The 22988-nt window shown below is 45.4% G+C and overlaps 1 protein-coding gene and 1 long non-coding RNA gene across 3 annotated transcripts in view; one reads left to right on the forward strand and one right to left on the reverse strand.

Annotated features, from left to right (window-relative positions):
• The window catches only part of pde8b (phosphodiesterase 8B), a 359526-nt gene that overhangs the window by 190682 nt on the left and 145856 nt on the right, over window positions 1-22988 (forward strand). The gene's annotated exons all lie outside the window — the stretch shown is intronic.
• On the reverse strand, window positions 381-4049 carry LOC121277088. The gene is made up of 2 exons (XR_005942806.1): window positions 3990-4049; window positions 381-963 (listed from the first exon to the last, which is right to left on the reverse strand). It is a non-coding gene; the product is annotated as an uncharacterized LOC121277088 (long non-coding RNA).

Consider the following 22988-nt stretch of genomic DNA (forward strand, 5'->3'; position numbering starts at 1 on the left):
CCCACAGACTTGCCAACAGAAGTCATTGAACAGCAATCACGAGCAGGAAACGCGGTTGATTTTTGTCCTTCTCTAAGGACACTGTGGCTAAGAGTACTGCCCATTTTGCACCCTACTGAGGTTCAATTCCAGCCCTGCTACATTTCCCTGCCGAGTCATCGTTGAGCTGAGCTAAAATTATTTGAAGTTACTTTTTTATCTCACAAACCTCGAGCTTTAGACAGAACAAAAAAGAACATGATGCTAAGTGACTCCAAAGTTTAGTGGACTTTTTTTGCCTTTAATGCTTTGAAGCCAGTTGTATTATTCAGTGATGACCTTTGGAGCTCCTGCTTTGACATCATCTGGATTTGTAAACATATGCAAGAATCCTGCTGATGGTTTTTTCATGCGACACTATTTAATACAAGCCAAAAAGACATTTGTTTTTGCATTACAGTATGTGATTGATATCAGTAACAGAAAACCTCCATGACTGCATAAAGCTCTGTGAACTTATTGTCAATGTACAGTGCAATGTAACTTATTAATGGACTGCTGTGTGCACCACCTGCATCCCCATTAATAGATGTTGTATGGCAGCATAAGAATCAGCAATCAACCAGGCACAGTCACATGATATGAGAGTTGAACTCCAAAAAAAAATCACATCCTTTTGGGGAATTTAGATATGGGCCACCATGATCAGCTACATTCCTATTGCCACCCGGGCAGTGACTTATGTTCCCCTTTATGAACTTATGAACTTGGGAAGTGCACAATTGCACCGAACACAACAAAGTCATGGAGAACTCTGAAGAGCATTTAATTTGAGATGTTGCAAGTTCAGCGAGAGTCAGATGAAGAGTTGTTCGGAAATAAAAATGCTGGAAAATGCTGGAAGTACTCAACAGGTCTGGCAGCATCTCTGGTGGGAGAACCAGAATTAACCTTTCAGGTCAAGGAACTTTCTTCGGACACAATCTATTAAAACATAAACGTGTGTAGTAAAATGCATGAAGAATGATGCTAGTGTTAATCATAAAGCAATCTTTTGCTTCTAAGGTTCCTCATATCTGAACAAATAAATGTTTTGTAACTGGTGAGCTGCAAAGGTAAGTATCAGCATTTATATTGCAACAAATCTGCCAACTCTATCTTGCCCCTTCCTGATAATATTTTTAAGGCCAGAATATTTTTATCCATTTTGTGTGCAGTTTTTTTCAGAGTTATGGTAAATTTTCCATTTTAAGGTGAAGGAGGTCACAGGGCTCTCGGGTACACACTCTGTAAACCCATAGGTTAATCCTTGGCTGCTTGCACAGTGAACCGTTATTAAACCAGTTGTTAAACCAGTTGACATGTGAGTGGGAAGAAAACGCACTGCATCGCCTCCGAGTTTGTAAAGGAGGCTGCAACCCATACAGATATTTATTACAGCCGCAGTGTGTGCCTATTGCTGTAACTGGCAGAGACGTTAACATTATACGTGCCATTTATGGTAAGACTAAGTTTTAAAACTGAGGGCATTATGATAATTAAAAAAAAACTAAAGCTTAGCTACTGTTCTTTGCTTCACAGAGGCTGCAGGCAATGCAACATAAAATTTCGTAAATATGATATCCTGCATGCCCTTCCTCCTCCCTTTATCCTCACTGTAAAACTCAACGCCAAATCATTCTTCCCCAGGCTCTCAGAACCAATCAACTCCTCACTGCCCTCAATGCTCCTTTCCTTCCAAAGTCCACTGTGCTAAAAATCTGCTACGGCAAGGGCAAGATTATGCATCTTGTAAGTGTATGATATACCTGCCTGCGCCTCCACAATTGACCCTCCCAAAGGGTCGCATGATCAGGGATGTCCTTTAATTTATGAGACAGTGACAGATGATTGAACCACCAGGGCATTTCTTTGCTGCTTCCAAAGAGACCATTTACTGTGATATATTGACCCAGGGCCCGGAGTGTGTTGGAACGCTCTCTGGAAAAGATAAGAAAATGCCCCCCACATGCTGCCTCGGCTCAATGCATATGGGTAGGCCACTTTAAAAACAGTTAAAAAGAAATCCCTGGCCAGAATATAGCCGTCAGCGTGTGGGAACAGGCCTAACACACCGACGTGCAAAATGACGCTTGATGGCGTCAGGCATGCATCCCGACATATTCACACATCATTCAGATATTTAGTTCGGCGGGCACACGCCAGAAGCGGCTGTGCACCTGCCGAACTGTCGAAGGTCTATTAAGGCCATTAGGAAAGTAATTTAGCTAATCAACAGCGCTGCCCATCCAACCTTAAGGTTGGTGGGCAGGCAAAGAGCCCAAGCGGCCTCCGCGTTTTTCAGGAAACCTCATCCACGGGCAGGATGAGGTTTCCTGGAGGTTTAATAAAATAAACTTTGCTAAATTCACAAACATGGCCCAGTTCATGTGACACTGTCACATGAGGGGACAATACTTTATTTAAAAATTTCAAAATGCGCTTAATCTCCCTGAGGCAGCTCTGTGCCTCAGGGAGATTACTGCACTTTTTTGCGCGCATGCACGAAAGAGCGCAGGCCCTGACTCTCCCTCCTGCCCCTGCCCGCACAGGTAGCGTTGAGCGCTACGGAACACATTTTACGCTGGGCAGGTCTTAATTGGCGGCATGCAGCAGATTGCAAGTGGTGATCGGCTCCACCCCCACTCCTGCCCATTCCCGCTTGGCCCACCCGGCATAGGTAAGTTTCGGGCCCTTATCTGAAATCTTTCGTGGCCCAGGCCATGATTCTCACCTTGGGCTCACAGGTGAGGGCCACAATGATCATAGGCCAGACAGGATATGATCCCCATCAGTAAGTCAGGCCCAAGCCAGGGATACAGGAGGTCACAGCATTAGGGGCCCTCACCCCACCACCTCCAACCCCACCCTCTCCTGCACTAGAAACCTTATAAGGGGCAAGAAGAGGAATCCATGCCTTATGAAAATGGATTCTGACATCATATCCAGCCTGCCCTGGGCAATACGGTCAAAATTGCAGCAAAATTACAGTATAAAATCCATCACATTTCTACTCCTCTTTAGCTCTGAAGAAGAGTCATACAGACTCGAAATGTTAACTCTGTTTCTGTCTCCACAGATACTGCCAGACATGCTGAGCTTTTCCAGCATTTTCTGTTTTTATTTCAGATTTCCAGCATCCGCAGTATTTTCCTTTCGTCGTTGCAATTGGAGTGCTCTGGAAGAGGCACATATTTTCTGGCCCCTACAAGTTTTTAAAACCAATGCTTTATATCGCCAAATGAGTAACTACTATTACTTAATCCAATTTTCTTCTACTCTTCACAACTTGGGCTATGTCCTGCAGTAAGAACTGTGGCGCTTTACCTAGGTTACCCAGCAAAAATGTTTTTAGCGGGAAATCTTTTGATCATTTCATTTTCTTGGAATATACAATAAACTTTTTGATTAAAGAACTGGTAGTTGCACTTATGATATCATTGCAGTTAACTGTTGGCTTCCCATAAGCCTGTATAATAACTTAGTGATCATACTTGTAGAAATACATAGCATCTACATTACAGAAACAGGCCGTTCATCATAACATATTCCTCTATTCCTTTCTCTATTTATCTAGCTTTCTGTCAAATGCATCATATCCAGAAGCAATTATCTTTGCACTGAGAGTGTGTATTCTTCAGATATCTTCTAGAATTGTGAGGAATTATTTTTACAGTTCTGATATATGGAAAGAAACTTAAGAGAATGCACTGTCAGTGTGAAGCCATGCCGCTCTGTCTCTCCTACTTCATCTTTTTCTAGGAGTCATGCAAAAAAAAAATCAAGTTTAAAAAAGGAAAGAAATAAACCACCTATTATCCACAGATACACACCTGTTGGGCCAAATGGCTTGTTTTTGTAGAGTGAACACTAGGTAATACAATGTATAACTCACATAGTATTCATTTGCCTGAAAAGCCTAAACATTCTGTAAAAACATTTCTCATATACAAGAATAAACAGAAGGTTACCGTGGAAATGGAACATTCTGGCTGAGAGCATTTGATTCAAGCACATCACTGCTTGTTGAGGGTGCCAAGGAAATCATATTGTTGACTGGCTGTAAAGCATTGTAACAACATGAGTAATATGAATAAAAATAGACAATGGAGTTATGAAGACTCTTTAAAGATAACGTCGCAAAACTGTTTTACACGCTCATTTCAGGATCCAGCTTGACAAATCATTATTAAACTAGAGGCAAATTCAGTTCAGCATTCAGTGTTGCATTAAATAAAATGCATGGTACCTAAGCACTGTGACAATAGTTGTGTAACAGTTTAGCTGGGATTTTCCGGTCCCATCGTGGGTGGGACCCACCATGAGCGAGGCGGCGCCCTAGCCAGAAATCCATTGACTTGCGGCGGGACCAGAAGATCACGGCAGCTGATGGGTACCAAAAATCCCACCGTTTATTGCTGTTTTAAAAGACATTTTATTCTGTTTTGTATGAATCACAATAACATTTCCTATGTTTATTTTCTGCCTCTCTGCCTTATCATGAACAGCATTTTTGCAAGATATGAAACATATTGGCACTTTGCGATATCTGCAACTTGCCAAGTATTTCTACTTTTTTATCAGAAAATCTAGGTAATGGGCTTTCAAATACCAGCAAAGTTCAGAGTACTGTTGCCTTCAGGCCATTTGTCTGATATTGTCATGGATGTAGACCAGAATTTCCTCTAATAAAACATCAGGATGACCAAGGCCATCATTTTTGACTCTGGCCAAAAGCTCATCTCCCTTGTCATCAATTCTATCCCCCTGCCTTATTGCTCATTCAGATTGAACTACTTTGCATCTCCACATCCTGTTTCACTCAGAGTTGAGTTTGTAGTCCCTTACCTTTCAATGGATTGTGGACAGGTGCTGTAGTCAGTGAAGGCCAGAGAGGACAGACAAGTGGGGTTCAGTGTTACATAGAACTTAGGAGATGAGGTTTTGAAGAGCTGAAGCTAATGGAAGAAAGGCTGACAAAAAAGGAATTGAAGAAATTGTGGGTGAAATTTTCCGTGCCCGCTGGCGTCGGGCGTGTTCCGTGGTGTGAGCAGACAATATGGCCAGAAGGCCAAAACCAGTTTCACGACGTCGAGAAACCAGTTTGCAATCGCTCATTCTGCCCATCAATGGTGGGCTGCTTTTCCTGCCGTTGGACATCAGGAACCTCAGTGTAATACATCTGCATGTCACTATTAGCCCATCGTTCCCCCCTCCCACCTGTCCACATCAACAGGAAAACATGCCGGTGCAGAACGCATCTTGATGAGTGTGACGTGCAGAAGTCAGAGCTTAGCATCAGGGCCTTGCTCACATCGTGGACATCCAAGGAGTGGAAGATCAAAGGGGAAGAAGGAGTCTAGGGGGAGGAATTAGTCCAGAGAGGGGAAGGAGTAAGGCTGGAGGAAAAAGTAAGGCTGGAAGAAGGAGTCTGGAGAGGAGAAGAAGTCCAGGGGGAGGAAGGAGCCTGGGGAAGAAGGAATAAGGGTGGAGGAAGGAATCAGGGAGGGGGAAGGATTAAGGGGTGGGGGGAAGAGTACAGTGGGAGGGGCAGAGTCCGAGTGGGGAAAGAGACTGGGAGGTTGGGGGGAGTCCTGGGGGCAGTGGTGGGAGTTCCCAGAGGAGAAGGAGTTCCAAGTGGGGAAGGAGTTCTAAGGGGGAAAGAGTTCCAAGGGGGGAAGGAGTCCGGAGGGATAATGTGCAAGTGAATGTGCAAAAGAGGGCTCTGTTGAGATAATGACTGCCTCCTGGGGAGCAAACTGAGGGTGAGCATGGTAAGAGGGAATGGTGAGAATGGCTGAAGGCAGAGTGAGGCGGTAGGGTAGGAGGGTTAGGGTGCAACGGCGTAGGTAGAAGGGACAGCAAGGGTGGTTGGTGGGGATTTGGGGCAGACACAGACCCTGGAAGAAACAAGGAGAAAGTCAGAGAGGTTCATGTAGATGGGGTGGAATTTTCAGGAAGATAGGGAATGTGCACATTCACCTGGACATCCCTGAAAGAAAAGGGTTGTGGCTGGTAGGTTACAGTAGGGATGTGGAAGATAATGCCAGGTGATGAGGGAAAGGAAATGGGTGACTGGGGAAGGGGAAAGAACAGGGGTGCACAAGAAAAACTGTAGCATTACCATGCTAACTAAATTGGAAGTGAAGTTAGAATCGTGCTGGGCGAGAACAGGTGGCTGCATGTAGGTGCAGATCTGCTCAGATGGTCAACTGAAGGATATGGGCCAAGTGCTGGTAAATGGGATTAGGTAGGTAGGTCTGGTGTTTCTCACGTATCGGTACAGACTCGATGTGATTCTGCACTGTGTGATTCTGTGATTCTGTGAAAGTGAACCCCAGCAGGCAGCATTGAAAATGCTCGGGACATTGAGTTGAGTGTGATGTGGGAAGGACCTGCGTGCGTGGGAGAGAGCTTGCCACATACACACTTCTCCCTCCAGAATCACTCGTGAGCCACACGCGTGCAGCTGAACTGCTAGTGGAGAAGGAGCGGGAGGATGCAGCGGGAGGACCCGTGAAGCCTGTCAATGAAGCTGAAAGACACCATTACACATTATTCAGTGAAAGTGAATATATTTTCAGATTGTAAAGTAACAAAATGTGTTCACACGTGTAATCAACTGTGATCAGAATTTCTTAACTTTTGAACGCCTTAGACTTCTAGGTGCAGCCCTGACATCCGCAGCAGTGGAGACAACCTGTGCAATGGTTGGCCCTGTTGCCTCTAATGACTTCAGTGTGGGTCCTCTGGAAAGCCAAGGCCTTGAGGGCCCCAGCTTGCTTTGGTTGTCCTCCTGCGGGCCAGCTGCTCCCTCTGCGGCGACAGGGGACAAAGTTGAGGGGGTCACAGGCAAAAGGGGCTTGGAAGGAGAGGACAGCCTCTGAGGTTCCTGAGTAGATAACCTAGGGATATCCAACTACCGCTCCTCCTTCCTTTCGGTGCCTGAGGGCCCCGGCCTGACTCCCTGGGGGGGGGAAGAAATACCTGGAGGGAGACTGAGGCGCCCCGTTTCCCTCTCATGTTGCCACTGCAGGAACTCACCCATGGCTTCTGTGATGGAGTGCAGGCCCGTGCACATCTCCGCATCCTGCTGGACCAGGGTCTCCATGGCGTCTGCCATCCTCCACGTGGGTACCTCCATACACGCACATGTGGGCAACACTTCATCTGAGAGCAGGCAGGCACACTCCTCCGACTCGCAAGCCACTCTGTTGAGGGCTTCTAACAGTTCTATATGATGTTTCCCCACCATCTGCTGACTCTCCAGGATGGGTTGGAAGGCCGAATCCAGAGGCTTGTCATCTGATCGGACCTCATAGATACCTCTTCCCCAGCAGTCCTCTGAGTGCCAGGAAGCTCAGCTGAACCTGCCTTCTCCTGCTGCAGACTTGTGTCCATGTGATGGCCACCAGATTGTGAACCTGAGCCTGCTCTAGATCCAGGTCCCACTGAGGTGTGTGTTTCTGTGCTGATGCAGGGTGTGGGTAAGCACTGTGACAGGTCTTCCAAGCTGCTTATTTCCAGCTCTTCAATGGACGAGGTGTCCTCTTGGCTGGAAGTGAGGACCTAGATGAAGCTGAGGGACTGGCTGGCTAAGGGTGTCAGTCACTTGGCAGAGCTCCTTGTGAACCAGAGTAGAGATAATTAGTGCATGGCAGCACAGTCAAAAGCAGGAGAGAGAGAGAGAGAGAGAGAGAGCACTCACAGTTGCGTTGAGAGAGGGATGATGTGGTGCAGGATTCTCATGAGGGTGTTCACTGCCAGCCTCACTGGCCCACACCCTCACCAGTCAGCACGATGACACACACCTCAAATTGAGTGAGGGGCCTAATGTGGGTCACTCCACCCTCGGTCTGTGTCCTCTCCCTGCTGTTGTGAGCCAGCTTCCCCTGCACAAAAACAGCTGGAGAGACTGTGAGCAGGTCACATGGCACTGTGCAGTGAGCGGAGTCATGGAATGGATGAGGACGCGAGCTCCAGAGGATATGAATCTGAGGAAGATGTGAGGGGGTGCGTGAGAGTTAGTGGTGTTGTCTCTTGAGCTGTGAGATCCCTGTGGATGTGTGATGGGTTTGTGAGTGTGTGAGTTGAGAGTGATGAGAAGAGTGAGTTGCCCTGGCGGAACAGATGAGACCATTCATCCTGTAAAAGCACTGGGTGCAGTCATCCTTTGCAGGGCATTGGCACTGACCACCGCTGCCACTGCCTCCCATGCTGGATTGGTGATGCAGCTGCCCATCTTGTGGCCAGAATGGGGGTAGAGAACATCATAGCAGGCCTCATGGGACATGTCATTAAACCTGGGGGCTTCAGTCTTCTTGCCTTTCAGGACCATGTCTTCTTTGCAGCCGTCCTGGGCTGAAAACACTGAGAGATGTACACGTGGCTGCATTTTGAATATGGTGCCCGGCGTGATGAAGCGGCGAGGTGATGGCATGGCAGGCGAATGAAAGCCTGCCTGCCTTGGGAACACCCTGTTTCCAGGAATGCATAATCAATGTGGTGTGTTCGGTACAATACAGCATGAAAAGCCGACATTGCGGCTGGTGGGCTAAATGGCCTTTTCCTCGCCCACTACCACGCTTAGTGTAAATCTGGGATGATTCCGCCCTGAGTCTTGAATTTATGAAGGTGCATACAAGGGTTTCACTTATAGTGACAAAGTAGCAAGCTGAAGTTAAGCTGTCTCGGTAAGGGCCTACAATGAAAGGAAGAACGAGGAAGTTAGGGCTCTCCTCAGTTTGGGGGCCTATGGAAGAAGAGAAGAGGTGCAGTGAGCTTGCTGCAGGAATTTCCATTGTAGTACATTAAACCACAATTATCTTCACTTTTGACAATGGCAGTATTATGGGCTCAATTAACTGGTTTGCACAATTTTGTTGGGGCGGTGGCAACACCTACGATGGGCTAAAAAGCTGGGGAAAGCCCCCCTTGGCCATTTGGGTATCACCAACCAGATTCTGTGGCAATCGGGCAGCTGATAAGCTGCTGTCAGGGCTCCCACATCTTTAAGGGATGAGATCCCACCTCCCACCGGGAGCGGCGGCCACTCCTGGGAATGCTCCAGGCCCAGGACAGCAGCATGGACACTGCCCTAGGATCAAGGTAAGTGAGGTTGGGGTCGAAGAGGCCAGTCAGGCAAGCCCCAGCACGGGTTGGGGTGGTTGGTGAGGATGGGGAGATCTTTTGCAACAGGGATGGCCATTGCTGTCAAGGATGGGGGGGTGGGCAGGGGAGATACGCCACAGGGTGCCCAATCTGGAGGGCCACAGCCACCCTCCCCCATGCCTGCAGGGAGGCTGCCAGGAGGGCCCGCCCAGCGCTAGTAAAATGCCAGCAATTGTCCACTGGGCAAGAAGGCTGTCCCCCACCTTCCCCACTTCTGATAGAATTCCATGGCATTGGGAATACAACAGACACTCCATCCCCACTATCCTCCCTCCACTGCTCCACACTGGCCCCCCACCTTCCAATCTGCTCTCAAAGGCCCCCTTAAATTCCGCCTCAAGTTTGTAGATGGTTACGGGTCAGTGATGTAACATTGAGAAAACATCATGCGAAAAATTTGCAGCATTTCCTTGGCTTGTGCTGATTTACAGTTAAATTATAGTGGCAAAATACAACTTTTAAAAACAGCAGATATTGATTATTTAGAGGCTTTGATTGGCAGGTTTGCTGCAATTGAATTTGTGAATGTGAATTCCTTGTTAAGAATGCCAAAAGACAGGCGCAACACAACACACTTGTCATGATAAATAATATAAATAAACACTTGTCATGATGCTAGTTACTGGATACAAAAATTTAATCTAGTATCTCCTTATGTGGTTTGCTGTCATATTTTTGTTTTATGACACCCCTGGGAAGCAACTTAAGATATTTTAGTACGTTAAAGACACTATATGAATACAAGTTGTTGTTGTTTGACACTTCATAATCACTATATTCCCTGTGAATCAGTATAAATGGCAAGAATTTCTTCCAGCTAGCAGTGGGATATATAGGAGAGAGCCAAATTCAGACTCCTGGCTGGCTGCTAACTTCAAAAAGCCTATTTTACAGACTAACTTTGGAAGCAGGAGTAACTGGCATCATGGAGATGCGAAAATCACACCTAGAAGTGAATACATTTCTATGAAGGGCTATTTGTGAAAATTCATTAAAATATCTGATGTTAAGTTTATTAAAACTAAATTATAGTTAAATACATTGAATTGGCAATTTTGTTCTTAAATTACCAATCTATAGCTGAAGAGTGTCAACATTCAAAAATAAAATTAATAATTTACCTACAACTGTATTCTTATCTATAGGTCATGTCATTAGTTCTTCATGAGTGCTCAATAGATTTTTTGTTTACTTTCATGAAATTAATTAAATTTCAAGCATCAATATAAAGACTAACTGATAGCCATTGAATGTTTCAGGTAGAGCAACAAATGTAATATTCATGGTTAATAAATTATCTCTCATATCATGAAAGAATGTTAATAACATACATGGGTAAACTATATCTGCCAGATTATATTCTTTGCTAGTAGTAGCCTTGTTTAATCCTCCCCTTACCTCTCCCACGTACCAAGCAAACCATGGTGCATTTCAGTGGATGTTAACTACTCTCCAACATCTCGGTTCTGGTTTTAATTCTGGGCATGAGTGTGACATGAGAGGGGGACTGGGGTGAGCAACATACGCAAACAGCCATGTAGCATGAAGCCCAAGTCATTTTAACCCCCAAGGGTCTCATTGCAATATCCCAGGAGTAACTATTGCCCAAACTTGGCTGGAAGGAGGTTGAGAGTGAGGAAGTGGGAAATTGTGTGGCAGCAGGCTACCATTGAGGACCCAAGGACCCCTGCAGTTGGGCAAGTCTTTCAGGGGTGGGGATGGGAGGGTGGATGCTGTGTAGGAGTGCTAATAATGTTCGGGTGAAAGAGGGAAGCCTGGAGCAGGGAAGGACTAAATTTTCTTTAACAAATTAAATATATTTATCTTCTCAGCCCTCTTCTGGGCTGATGCCTGTGTGGCGCCAGGATTCTCTGACGATGCTGGCATTGGCAGCGATTGCCCAACTATGCATTAAAATCTTGTTGGGAACTAAATGACCGTTGTATCTGAGTGAGGCCCTCGCTTGTCTGAGGCAAGGCCTTTGGGTGCAGCTGAGAACATGCCTGTAAAAATGGTGCATGATGAAGTGGAGGTGGACCTGGTGAGCAGGACAGTTCCCTGATTTTAACCACCCACCCTCCTCCGACAGGGCCCTTTTTCATTGGGCATGGGGCTAGCAAGTGGGTGGGCGATTCAAGAAAATAGAAGAAAGAACAGATAAGACGTAGACTTAAGCCAAGGTTTAGTTGCAACAGAGAACCTCCCCGTCATGGTGAAAATCCTGGAAATGGCCAAAAATTCTAAGTCCCACCCCTGAACCCAGCATTTCCTATCTTCACAGGGGCAGGACTGGACTCAGGCCAGGAGTAGCATGCAAGATTCATGTAGGTGGCTGGCCATTTAAACTGCCTGGATCAATTGGATGCCAATTATAGCCATTATTTCTTGTCATGCTGTCAAATGCTGGAGATTGGAATGATTTACTCCATTAGCCTATGTGCTGTTTTCTCCTGGAGGAGGAATACATGGTAAGAATGGATTTTAATGTTAAATGCTAAGTGTTTAAAAAGAGACCAGGCAAGAGGAGGTCTGAACTTGTGTTCATTTGGATAGCCAGGGTACCCCTTTGGAGAGGTAACATACCCCTTTGGATAGGATCCTGGATGGAAAGGGTAAGGCACTCTTTCGAAGTGCTAAGGCACCCTTTGGGAAAGATAAGGTACTTTTAGGATTGTTAAAATTAAACATGATTATGCACGCCTTACCCACAAACTCACTGGCATTGTCAAACTATCAGTGAACTGTCCAGCTGTCAGGGAACTGCCCAGCTGTCAAGGAACTGTCAAGCTGTCAAAGAAGTGTCCACCTGTCAAGAAACTGTAAAGGAACTTTCTAGCTGTCAAAGAACTGTCACACTGTCAAGGAACTGTCCAGCTGTCAAGGAAGTGCCAAAGCTGTCAAAGAAGTATTTGAGGATACTAGGTAAGTTGGCATTGAGGGGGTAAGGGCAAAGGGTGGTGGTCATGGGTTGGCATTGAGGGAATGAGGGGTGTTGGGGGTGGATAGAGGAACATGGGTTGGCATGGCATTGTGAGGAGCCATGGGGGTAGATAGAGGGGCATGGATTGGGACTGGGGCATGAGGGGCCAAGGGGGAGTTGGTGAGGGACATGGGTTGGCATAGGTTGGCATAAATAGGGCATGGGGATCGTGAGGGGGTGCGAGGGTGAGGCGCAAGGGCTGCTTTTCGTTTTTAATCTTTTATTTATTTAAACACAGTGCCCATGTGCAGGGGCATGCCTTCCACCCAGTCCTCCTACACAGCCGGCAGCCTCCGCACTCGTTCAAGAGTTGCCCCTCCCCACTCCCCCCCCCCCCCCACCCCCACCCCCCGTCTCCTATTTCAGCCCAACCCCACTGACCAAAAACCCGACCTGCGGGTGGGCATTTCTAAAGGTCAGGCTTGCAGGGCAAAGAAATCTCCTGGCTCCGGGGACAAAAAATCTGGGCCTTAATATTTTTGAAGTTTACTTAAATTGCTAATTAATTCAATGTTAATAGATTTTCAATTAGCCTATGTTCTTAAATGATTGATGTTCTGTAAGTAGGTCATGATTGATTATGGCCTGAATTTTAATTAATTTCATTTTCAATGAAAGTGTGGTATTTAATGCAAATGCATTAGAAGTTATTAATAACTAATTTGCTACCAAAACAAAAGACTCCTGAGAAATGAATGAATAAATTTGCATGAAAAATGAATGAATGATTTTGCATGAATTGCAAATGACTCTTAGGGTTGCCAGGAGTTAGCCTGTGCTGTCAATGGGAGCTGGGTTCATAAGGGGGATGGAACTTGACCTGTGTACAGTTCTCACTTGAAATATCTGCTTTGCAAAACAGTATGATTTCCACAATAATGACTTCCAGCAAGAGTTTTACCATCTCTACGCAATCTTTCACAAACATTTTTTTCTTCCTTTTGTCTGTTCAACCATCTTAGTTTGTGTGAAAAGCTAGGTTATAGGGAAAAAAAGTCGGAATGCTTTTTCTCATGAGTTTGTTAACTTTTTCATTCCAATTACCACTGAGAGGAAATGCACCCATGTACTGACAGTTGAACTGACTGTTTATTTGGTTGTTAGTCAATGACAAAGGTTAAAATCTAGCCTTTTGTCTGATAATTGGATAAAATCGCAGAGGATCAAGTATTCGAAAGAAATGCAATTAAAATAACTGACAAGTTAATTATGTTAGAATCAATTGTTATTAATTATTGACATCATGCAAGGTTTATATCTCCGAATTGGTTTTTGCCATTTAGCCTCATCCTTTCCCTGTACTAGCATTCTGGCTGGGAGTGAAAATAGTAGTTAATTAATTCACAACAGATGTGCCTCCGTTTGTTGAGAATTACTAAAATTTAATTTTTAAATAAATTTCAGTAATAGCAGCAAGATCAGATTCTTGACATTAGCAATGAAGGTTTTATCAAAGTCACAAACGACATGCTATGTGAGTGTGACAAAGATAAATTATCCCTCCTCATCCTTCTCAACCTGCCTGTAGCCTTTGATACATTTGACAACACCATCCTCCTTCAATGCTATTCTAGTGACGCCCAGCTGAGTGGAACTTCTCTCACCTGATTCCATTCTTTGCTTTGCTTTTATTTTTTCATGGGATGTGGGTGCCGCCTACTAGGCCAGCATTTGTTGGCATTCCCTAATTGCCATCCTTGAGAAGGTAATGGTGAGCTGCCTTCTTGGACCGTAGCAGTCCATGTAGTGTAGGTACATCCACAGTGCTGTTAGGTCAAGTTCCAGGACTTTGATCCAATGATAGTGAAGGAAAGGCGATATCATTCCAAATCAACATGGTATGTGGCTTGGAGGGGAACTTGCAAGTGGTGGTGTTCCATGTATCTACTGCCTTGTCCTTCTAGGTGGTAGAGGGTTTGGAAGGTGCTCTTAAAGGAGCCTTGGTAAGTTGCCTGCTGTGCATCTTATAAGTACAGTGCCCATTGCTGCCACTATGCATTGGTGTTGGAGGGAGTGGATGTTTATGATGGTGTATGGAGTGCCAGCCAAGTGGGCTGCTTTGTCCTGGATGGTGTTGTGCTGCTTGTGTATTGTTGGAGCTGCACTCATTCAGGCAAGCAAACCTACTCCTGGGCCTGGCCAAGTTGGCCATTAACAGGTCCAGGCAGTGGGCAATTGAGGGGGTCATCTGGCCTGATTGCCCCTCTTCATGGCTTGGTGTCCCTGGAGGGGGAACCATGCGGTGTCCGCTGGCACCATCGAGGCCTTCCATGCTCGGAGGGCATGGTAGGGGTGCTTTATTGACCTCTTTAATCACATTTTGATTTAATGTTTGTAAGTTTCCTTTAAGATATTGATTTTCTTTATGCAGTATCCCTTTAAGGGCTGTTTTTCACTTTGTCTCTGATTTTGTTAATTTAGTTTAATAGGTTGAAATAAAAGAGTCATCCAGGCAAGTGGGGATTCCATCGCACTCCTGACTTGTTCTTTGTGGACAGGCTTTGGGGAGTCAGGAGGTGAGTTAATCACCACAGAATTCCCCATCCTCTGACCTGCTCCTGTAACCACAGTATTTGTATGGCTGTTGCAGTTCAGTTTCTGGTCAATAGTAACCCCACAGGATGTTGATAGTGGGGGATTCAGTGACGGTAGTGCCATTGAATGTCAAAGGGCAATGGTTAGATTCTTTCTTGGAGATGGCCATTGCCTAGCACTGGTGTGGCGCGAATGTTACTTGCCACTTATCAGCCCAAGCCTGAATATTGTCCAGGTTTTGCTGCATGTGGACACGGACTGCTTCATTATCAAAGGAGCGGTGAATGGTGCTGAACATTGTGCAATCATTAGCGAACATCCCCATTTCTGACAATATGATGGAAGGAAGGTCATTGATGAAGCAGCTGAAGATGGTTGGGCCTAGGACACTACTCTGAGGAACTCCTGCAGTGATGTCCTGGAGCTGAGATGATTGCCCTCCAACAACCACAACCATTTTTCTTTGTGCTAGGTATGACTCCAACCAGCAGAGAATTGTTACCCTTATTCCCATTCACTCCAGTTTTGCTAGGGCTCCTTGGTACTACATTCGGTCAAATGCTGCTTTGATGTCAAGGGCAGTCACTTTCACCTCACCTCTTGAGTTCAGCTCTTTGGTCAGTGTTTGGACCAAGGCTGTAATGTGATCAGGAGCAGAGTGGCCCTAGCAGACTCCCAAACTGATTGTCAGTGAGCAGGCTGAGTAAGTACTGCCTGATAGCAGTGTTGACAAAACCTTCCTCTACTTTGCTGATGATCGAGAGTAGACTGATGGAGCAGTAATTGGTTGGGTTGGATTTGTCCTGCTCTCTGTGGATAGGACACATTTGAGCAATTTTACACATTGCCAGTGTTGTAGCTGTACTGGGACAACTTGGCTAGGAGGCGCAGCTAGTCCTGGAACACAAGTCTTCAGTACTACTGCCAGAATGTTGTCAGGGCCCACAGCCTTTGCAGTATCTAGTATCTTCAGCTGTTTCTTGATATCACGTGGAGTGAATCAAATTGGCTGAAGGCTGTCATCGGTGACGCTGGGACCTCAGGAGGAGGCCAAAATAAATCATCCACTTGGCACTTGTGGCTGAAGGTGGTTGCTATTGCTTCAGCCTTGTCTTTTGCACTGGTGTGCTGGGCTCCCCCATCATTGAGGATGGGGATATTTGTGGAATCTCCTCCTCCAGTTAGTTATTTAATCATCCATCACCATTCACAACAGGATGTGGCAGGACTACAGAGCTTAGATCTGATCCGTTGGTTGTGGGATCGCTTATCAGATGCTGCTTCCCCTGTTTGGAATGCAAGTAGTCCTGTGCTGTAGCTTCACCAGGTTGACACCTCATTTTTAGAAATGCCCAGTGCTGCTCCTGGCATGCCATTCTGCACTCTTCATTGAACCAGGGTTGATCCCCTGGCTTGATGATAATGGTAGAGTGGCGATATGCCGGGCCATGTGGTTACTGATTGTGGTTGAATACAATTCTATTGCTGCTGCTGATGGCTCACAGCGCCTCATGGATGCCCAGTGTTGAGTTGCTGGATTGAAATCTATCCCATTTAGTATAGTGATAGTGCCACACATCACGATGGAGGGTATCTCAATGTGAAGACGGGACTGCGCAGTGGTCACTCCTACCAACACTGTCATGGACAGACGCATCTGCAATTGGTAGATTGGTGAGGGTGATGTCAAGTAGGTTTTTCCCTCTTGTTGGTTCCCTCACCACCACAGACCCAGTCTAGCAGCTATGTCTCATCTCATAGACTCATAGACACCTACAGTCCAGAAGGAGGCCGAATCCTTCAAGACTAAGTCAGCTTGGTCCACTAATGGTGTTACTGAGCCATTCTTAATGATGGAAATTGAAGTCACCCACCCAGGGTACATTCTGTGCCCTTGCCACCATCACTGCTTTGTTCAAGTGATGTTCAACATGGATGAGTACTGATCCTATCTATCTAATATTATCTATCTTTCGCCTATCTAATCAGACCAAGAGTATGAATTGTTATAGCTTCTCTTCCCACTCCTGCACCATTATTTCTGGTGTCCCAAAGGATCTATCCTTGGGTCCCTCCTATTTCTCGTCGACTGCCCCTTGGCGATATCAGCCTAAAGCACAGCATTAGTTTTCACACTTATGCTGACAACACCCAGCTCCACCTCACCACGACCTCTCTCAACTCTTGCACTGTGGCTAAATTATCTGTAGATAATCTGGCCTTTTGCAGGCAGCTGAAAACATGCCTGTAAAAATGGTGCCTGATGAAGTGGAGCAGAATCAGGTGAGCAGTACACTGATCTGATTTTAACCATCCCTCCTCCTGCTCCTGTAAATCACCATGGGGACATTTTATTGCATTAAAGGGACTATATAAATATCAGCCATTGGTGTCGCTGTCAAGTTCTTGTAAGCTTTTTAATAAATTATAAAATCAGCTCCATCATGATTCCTGTGGAGTGGAGTCTCAACGCAGGTTAATTGTTCTCAGTCAAATGCACACTATTTCGGATCCCTTTCTGTAGAGCCTAGTTATACCACAACTACTAATTTGAAAAAAGTGTCAGAAAGAATTAAAGAGCTTGTATTTATATAGCGCCTTTCATATCCTTTGAACATCCCCACAGCATTTCACAGCCAATGAAGTGTTTTGAAATGTCATCACTGTTGTAATGTACAGGAATGCATTGGCTTTGAATGATGTGCTGCCAACAGTCTATTATAGGTTATAGCAATTATATAGTATCAAGCTCCAGTTGTAGAAAATAGAAATCCACAAATGGAAAATAAAAGGAACAAAATATCTTTAATCAAAGAGTGGTTAAATCTTTCAAATAATCGACCAACAGAAGGGAAGTTTAGCAGTTACTTAAAATAAATGTAGTTACCATGCCGGTCTAACACAAACATTTTTTGTGCCAAAATGTGTTTTTTTTAACTTGTGGCCACTTTCTGGTGTGAAAGCACTCCAACAATTTGATTTCTTGCTTGGCATCATTTAAATACCATTTTCGGCCTGGAATGGATGAGAAGAGGGTGCACAGCAGTAGGCAGAAAACAAAGATCAGAAGGCACTTTGGCCTCCAGGTAAATAGATGGAAGGGGTTTATTTTACAGGATTGAGCAGGGGAGGCCACAGTTTCCCTTGTGGAGCCAGAGGAGCAGGGAAGTTTTAGACTTAACAGAAAGATCTCTTCGATCCACCTGCAGTCCCGCTTCTGACCAGTGAACAGTGACAGCTTCCCCACTCATGCTAAAATTGCATTAGAGTGCTATTGATGCAATAGGACCCCAATTTGTAGTAAGTTATGAGGCTCCTAACTGCTTTGTGAAGACACCTTAAAAATCCTATTGGCTGAAATCACAAATTATTGGAAATGGTTGGTAAAGTAACTTGCTCATTTTAACTCTGCATGCACTCAGTTTCCACTCGGCAGGTAGGTTTAAAATTGATCCTATATTTTCTTGATTCCTAGGCACAATTTAGTGAGCACAATAGTAGTCATTTATTTGTCATAATTTATGAAAATGTTTACAATTTTCATACTTACCTCTCTCCGTGGCGATTGTGACTCTCATTGAATGTTGACACACCATTGTATTCATTAGAAAGAAAGGCAAGCAACAAACTTATAACCTGAATGTGTAAACTAAGCACTGGCTGTGCTTCAAGTGTTGTCATCTGCAAACACACCCACTGGCATTAACTTTCAGCCTGTTTCATAATCTCTCCTGGGATCCACTTTCAATTTAATGTTATTTTAAAAATTTGCCAAAGGTGCATTTTATCTAAAGAATCCAAGTTGAAATTAGTACTTTGTGATTTTTAGTTCCAAACTGAACCAAACTAATTAATCACTGATATGGGCCGAAACTTTCTTGACAATCCTTAATAATTAAGGTTTTGCTCAGAGATGCATTACTTGTCAAAGTGATCGACAGAAACACTGGCCTGAATTTAGTGGATGATTGTGAAGTCCCACCGCTACCGGGAGCTGACCCCACTTTGGCCAAAGGTGAGACCCCGGGCAGCATATTGCCAGAGGCGGCTAATCAAGAGGCTGCCGCCGGGTTGCCATCACCATCCAATTTAAGGCGGTAGCCTGCCCAAGAGCTGCCAGCAGGGCAGGGGGCTTAGCTGCATCAGCAGCGCCACTAACGGCGGTGGCCATTTCTGGGATTGCAACACCAGACCCTCAAAGTGAGATTTGGGTCAGCCTGGGCCAGGCAGCCAGGCCCCAGTGATAATCGAACCCTGGCAGTGCCATTGCCATGAGGGTATCCATTGCACCAAAGAGTACCCAAAAAGGAGGCACCCCTCACAGGGAGGCCACCATGTTATTACTTTTTTTATTTGTTCATGGGATGTGGGCATCACTGGCTAGGCCAACATTTATTGCCCATCCCTAACTGCCATTGTTCAGAGGGCAGTTAAGAGTCAACCACATTGCTGTGGGGTCTGGAATCACATGTAGGCCTGACCAGGTAAGGGCCACAGATTTCCTTCCCAAAAGGACATTAGTGAATCAGATGTGTTTTTACAACAATCAACAATGGCCTCATGGTCATCATTAGATTTTTAACTCCAGATTTTTATTGAATTCAAATTCCACCATCTGCCATAGTGGGATTCAAACCAAGAAGAGTCATACGGACTCGAAACGTTAACTCTGTTTTTCTCTCCACAGCTAGACCTGCTGAGTTTTTCCAGGGTTTTCTGTTTTTGTTTCAAATTTCCAGTATCTGCAGTATTTTGCTTTTATCCCCAGGGCATTACCCTGGAATACTTATCTAGTGACAATACCACCATCTCCTCGGACTTTATAAGGCAATTATGTTTTAAACTGTCTCTTTCAATTTAAGGTAAAACTCCTGGAATGGGGGAATGCTGTGAAGTTGTACTGAACTCTGCCCAGTGATAGGCCCACGTAATTTGGTTGCCATGGGGATAGTGGGCCCAGGCCAAACCCTATTGAAAGCTAATTGTGAGCTTTAACAGTTGCCAAAAAGGAAGAAGCTGCTGGCCTTGCTGCCTGAAGACTCACAGACTCTCAGAGAGAGTCAGACCAAAAGATTTATGGAAAATACCCACAACAGGTGCTGCTATGACAAGCAGAAGAAAAGCACTGCTTTTGAGGTGCCCACTGAGCAGCTCACTGGAGAGGACAGAACCCATGTTCGAGGAAACAAGGATTATGAAGGGTTAAAAAACCACAGAATCAACAGAAGGTACCTTACAACATGAAGTCCATATGATTATGTTCAAAGGGTTGAGTGAAGGGGATTTGTTTAAAAGGACACTGATAGATTCACTCTGGTAAAGCAGATAGAAAATCCTGTTGGAGTCAAGGGAGGATTTGGACTTTAAACTCAAGGCTACACATCCATAGAAAGTGCAGTGCAATGTATAAATACAGCGTGCTGTCTCTGTTTACTAAATAATACTTTTTCTGTAGTTTAGTGTGTTAGTTGCCTCCTGAGTAATGTTTAGACAATACTGATTTTAGTGCTTTGTTACAGTAAAAGTCTTAAAAAGTGAAATCTTTGAGCCGGTCACTGGAAAATTCAAATCTCTTTTTATTGATCGCTACGGGAATCATCACAAATAGGCTTCACTTGGTGGTCTCCCCACAAAAAAACTGGCCCTCTGCAAACTACCTGCAGAGGTAGAAAGTGGTTCCTAACTAGCTACATCAGTGGCTCAATTGGCCATGAGGCAGGCCACTGAGCCACCAACTTTCTTGTCGCTGGTAATAGCATGGCCACAGGAAGACATCAGAATCCCCTCCAGACAATTTTCCTCTACCATCTTGTCAGCTGACCCACCTCCCAGCACATCACCATTGGGCTGGGAAACTCCAATCCTCTGACTTTGAGCAGGACTGGCAGCACATGTTGAACCATATCCTCCCGTGAAAGGCTACCTTCCAAAGAGGAAGGGAGAAAATTAAGGAAAATAAAACTCTCATAAAATGTTTATTTTATAATAGTCCAACTCAACTCCATTTAACTCGATCTGTTTGAAGTTTAAAGGAAGAGTTGTGGCTAGTAAGGTGTTATATTCCACCTAATTTGATCCTGTCCAAAGGTAACAGGTTTGGAGGCAAACGCAAGGTCATACTACACCATGTCAAGCTATACATATTTTAGCTGTCATACCAAATAACTGCTGAAGGAGCTGTGCCCAGAAGAACCTCCTTCCAGATATATTCTTTTCATCTTTAGAAAATGATGTAGAAATATAAATGGTACTTGACATAACTACAGTTGAACCCACTCACTGCTTGATTGCATTCCCTGGATGTATGCAACTGAGTTTACCTCGAAGGAAACTGCTCAATCCTTCCTTTGCAGAAACCAGTCAATAAATCATGGCAAAGTGGAAAGAGAACTAGCCTGCAACTTACTATGCAGCAAGATGCTAGAACGGATATTTAGAGCTGCAGTTTGGGTGACCTGTTTACATTGGATTTCCTACGCGATTACCAAATTGCTACCATTCCAGTCTGGGATGGTGGGGCCATGTCCTGCGCCCGAACCCCTTCAACGTGAGATCATTTAAATAATCAGCAAATCATGGGATAGCGTTTCCTGCCAGAAATCCCAATATTTGCACAGCAAACCTGATGCCTTGTTAACCTAGCTGATGCCAAGACAAAAGTAAGACAGTGGGATGGGTTTCCCAGTCCCGCCAGCAGCAGCCATCATTGCAGGTGGGCCGGGAAATTTGGAGAGTGACCAAAATGCCGCTCTCCAAATTTTCCTGTCCCGCCTGCGACAATGTCTGCCGCTGGTGGGTCTGTAAATCCCCGGTAATGTATTGGCTGGGATCAACAGAAGTGCAGCCTACAGCCTGGGAGTAGGATTGTCTGCCAATATTTCCAGTTACAGATGGGATTTTACATTTTTTTTTCATGTTTTTTCTCAAATATAGAGAAGAATTGACAGTCTGAGTGCTAATCAGACTCCTACCCAGATTATAAACTCTTTACTTAGCATCATAAGTTTCCCTAAAGGGATTCCTCTATCCACACTAATAAAGAAGAGGAGGAAAACAGAATGAAGTTGAATGAGTTCTGATGAAAGTGAATGGGACTGAAACTCTATCCCTCTTTTTCTTTCCATAGACGCTGCCCAACCTGCTGAATATTTCCAGCAATTTTTGTTCTTATTTTGGGGCTAAGGAGAATAGGGCAGCATTTAAAAAGAAAGAGACTATGCTGGTATTATCCCTATATATTGAGTATATAGGCTCAGGAAATCTTAAATTCTGAGGGGCATCTCTGCGTCCAAAGGCTAAGGCCGGGATTTGTGCCCGCCGGCCTCAGGCGTGTTCAGTAGTGTGAGCAGGCAATATGGCGACAAGGCCAAAAATCGGTTTCACGACGTCATGAAACCAGTTTGCAATCGTCTGTTCTGCCCGCCTATGGCAGGCCGCACTCCCCACCGTCGGGCGTCAGGAACCTCATTGTAATAGATCAGCATAAGGTCATCCCGCCGGACTCATTCCCCCGCCCCCCCGCCCCCCCCCACCCCCATCCCCCAGCTGGATTGTCTGCCCATGTCGACAGGATAAGGCGTGCACTTGGCAGGCTGCACTTCACTCACTTCACTTGGGACTTCAAGGTTTGTTTACCTATCTTGCTTCGGGCAGCACTCGCAGTCATCAGCGCCAGGCCTCACAGGCAGCACCATATCACTTTTAGGGGGGCTCACGGATAGGTCTCTACCTACCAGATCAACCATATGTAGGTGGCTTTTCAACAGCTGCAGGGCTAGGGCTTGCTTGGGGAAGGGGGAGAAGTGGGCTCAGGTAAGGGAAGAGGCTGCAGGGTGAGAGCTGTACTGGGGAATGGGAGTATCTCAGGGTGTGTGTCAGGGCACATTTTGATCTGTGCAAGTGGCCTCAAGATGGTGAGGGCTGAGGAGGCAGTCTCCAGAGGAGATGGAGCCAGATGGAGATGTGAGGGTATGTGTGTGACAATGGGTGGTGATGTCCCTTGAGTTGGCAGTGAGTGAGATACCAGTGAATGTGTGATGGGCTTGAGTGTGTGAGTTTGGAGCGATGAGATGGTTACCATACCCTGGCTGCATGGATGAGATCATTCACCCTCTATCTGCATTGGATGGCCAACCTCTTCTGTGCAGCATTGGCACTGATCACCACTGCCATCGCCTACCAAGCCAGAGTGGCAATGTAGTTGCCCGTCCTGCCAGAGCACTGGTAGAGGACATGACAGCGGGCCTCTATGGCATCTAAAAGGTGCTTGAGGGCTGCAGTCTTC

The sequence above is a fragment of the Carcharodon carcharias genome, chromosome 4 (genome assembly GCF_017639515.1).
Source record: "Carcharodon carcharias isolate sCarCar2 chromosome 4, sCarCar2.pri, whole genome shotgun sequence".
Lineage (NCBI taxonomy): Eukaryota > Metazoa > Chordata > Chondrichthyes > Lamniformes > Lamnidae > Carcharodon > Carcharodon carcharias.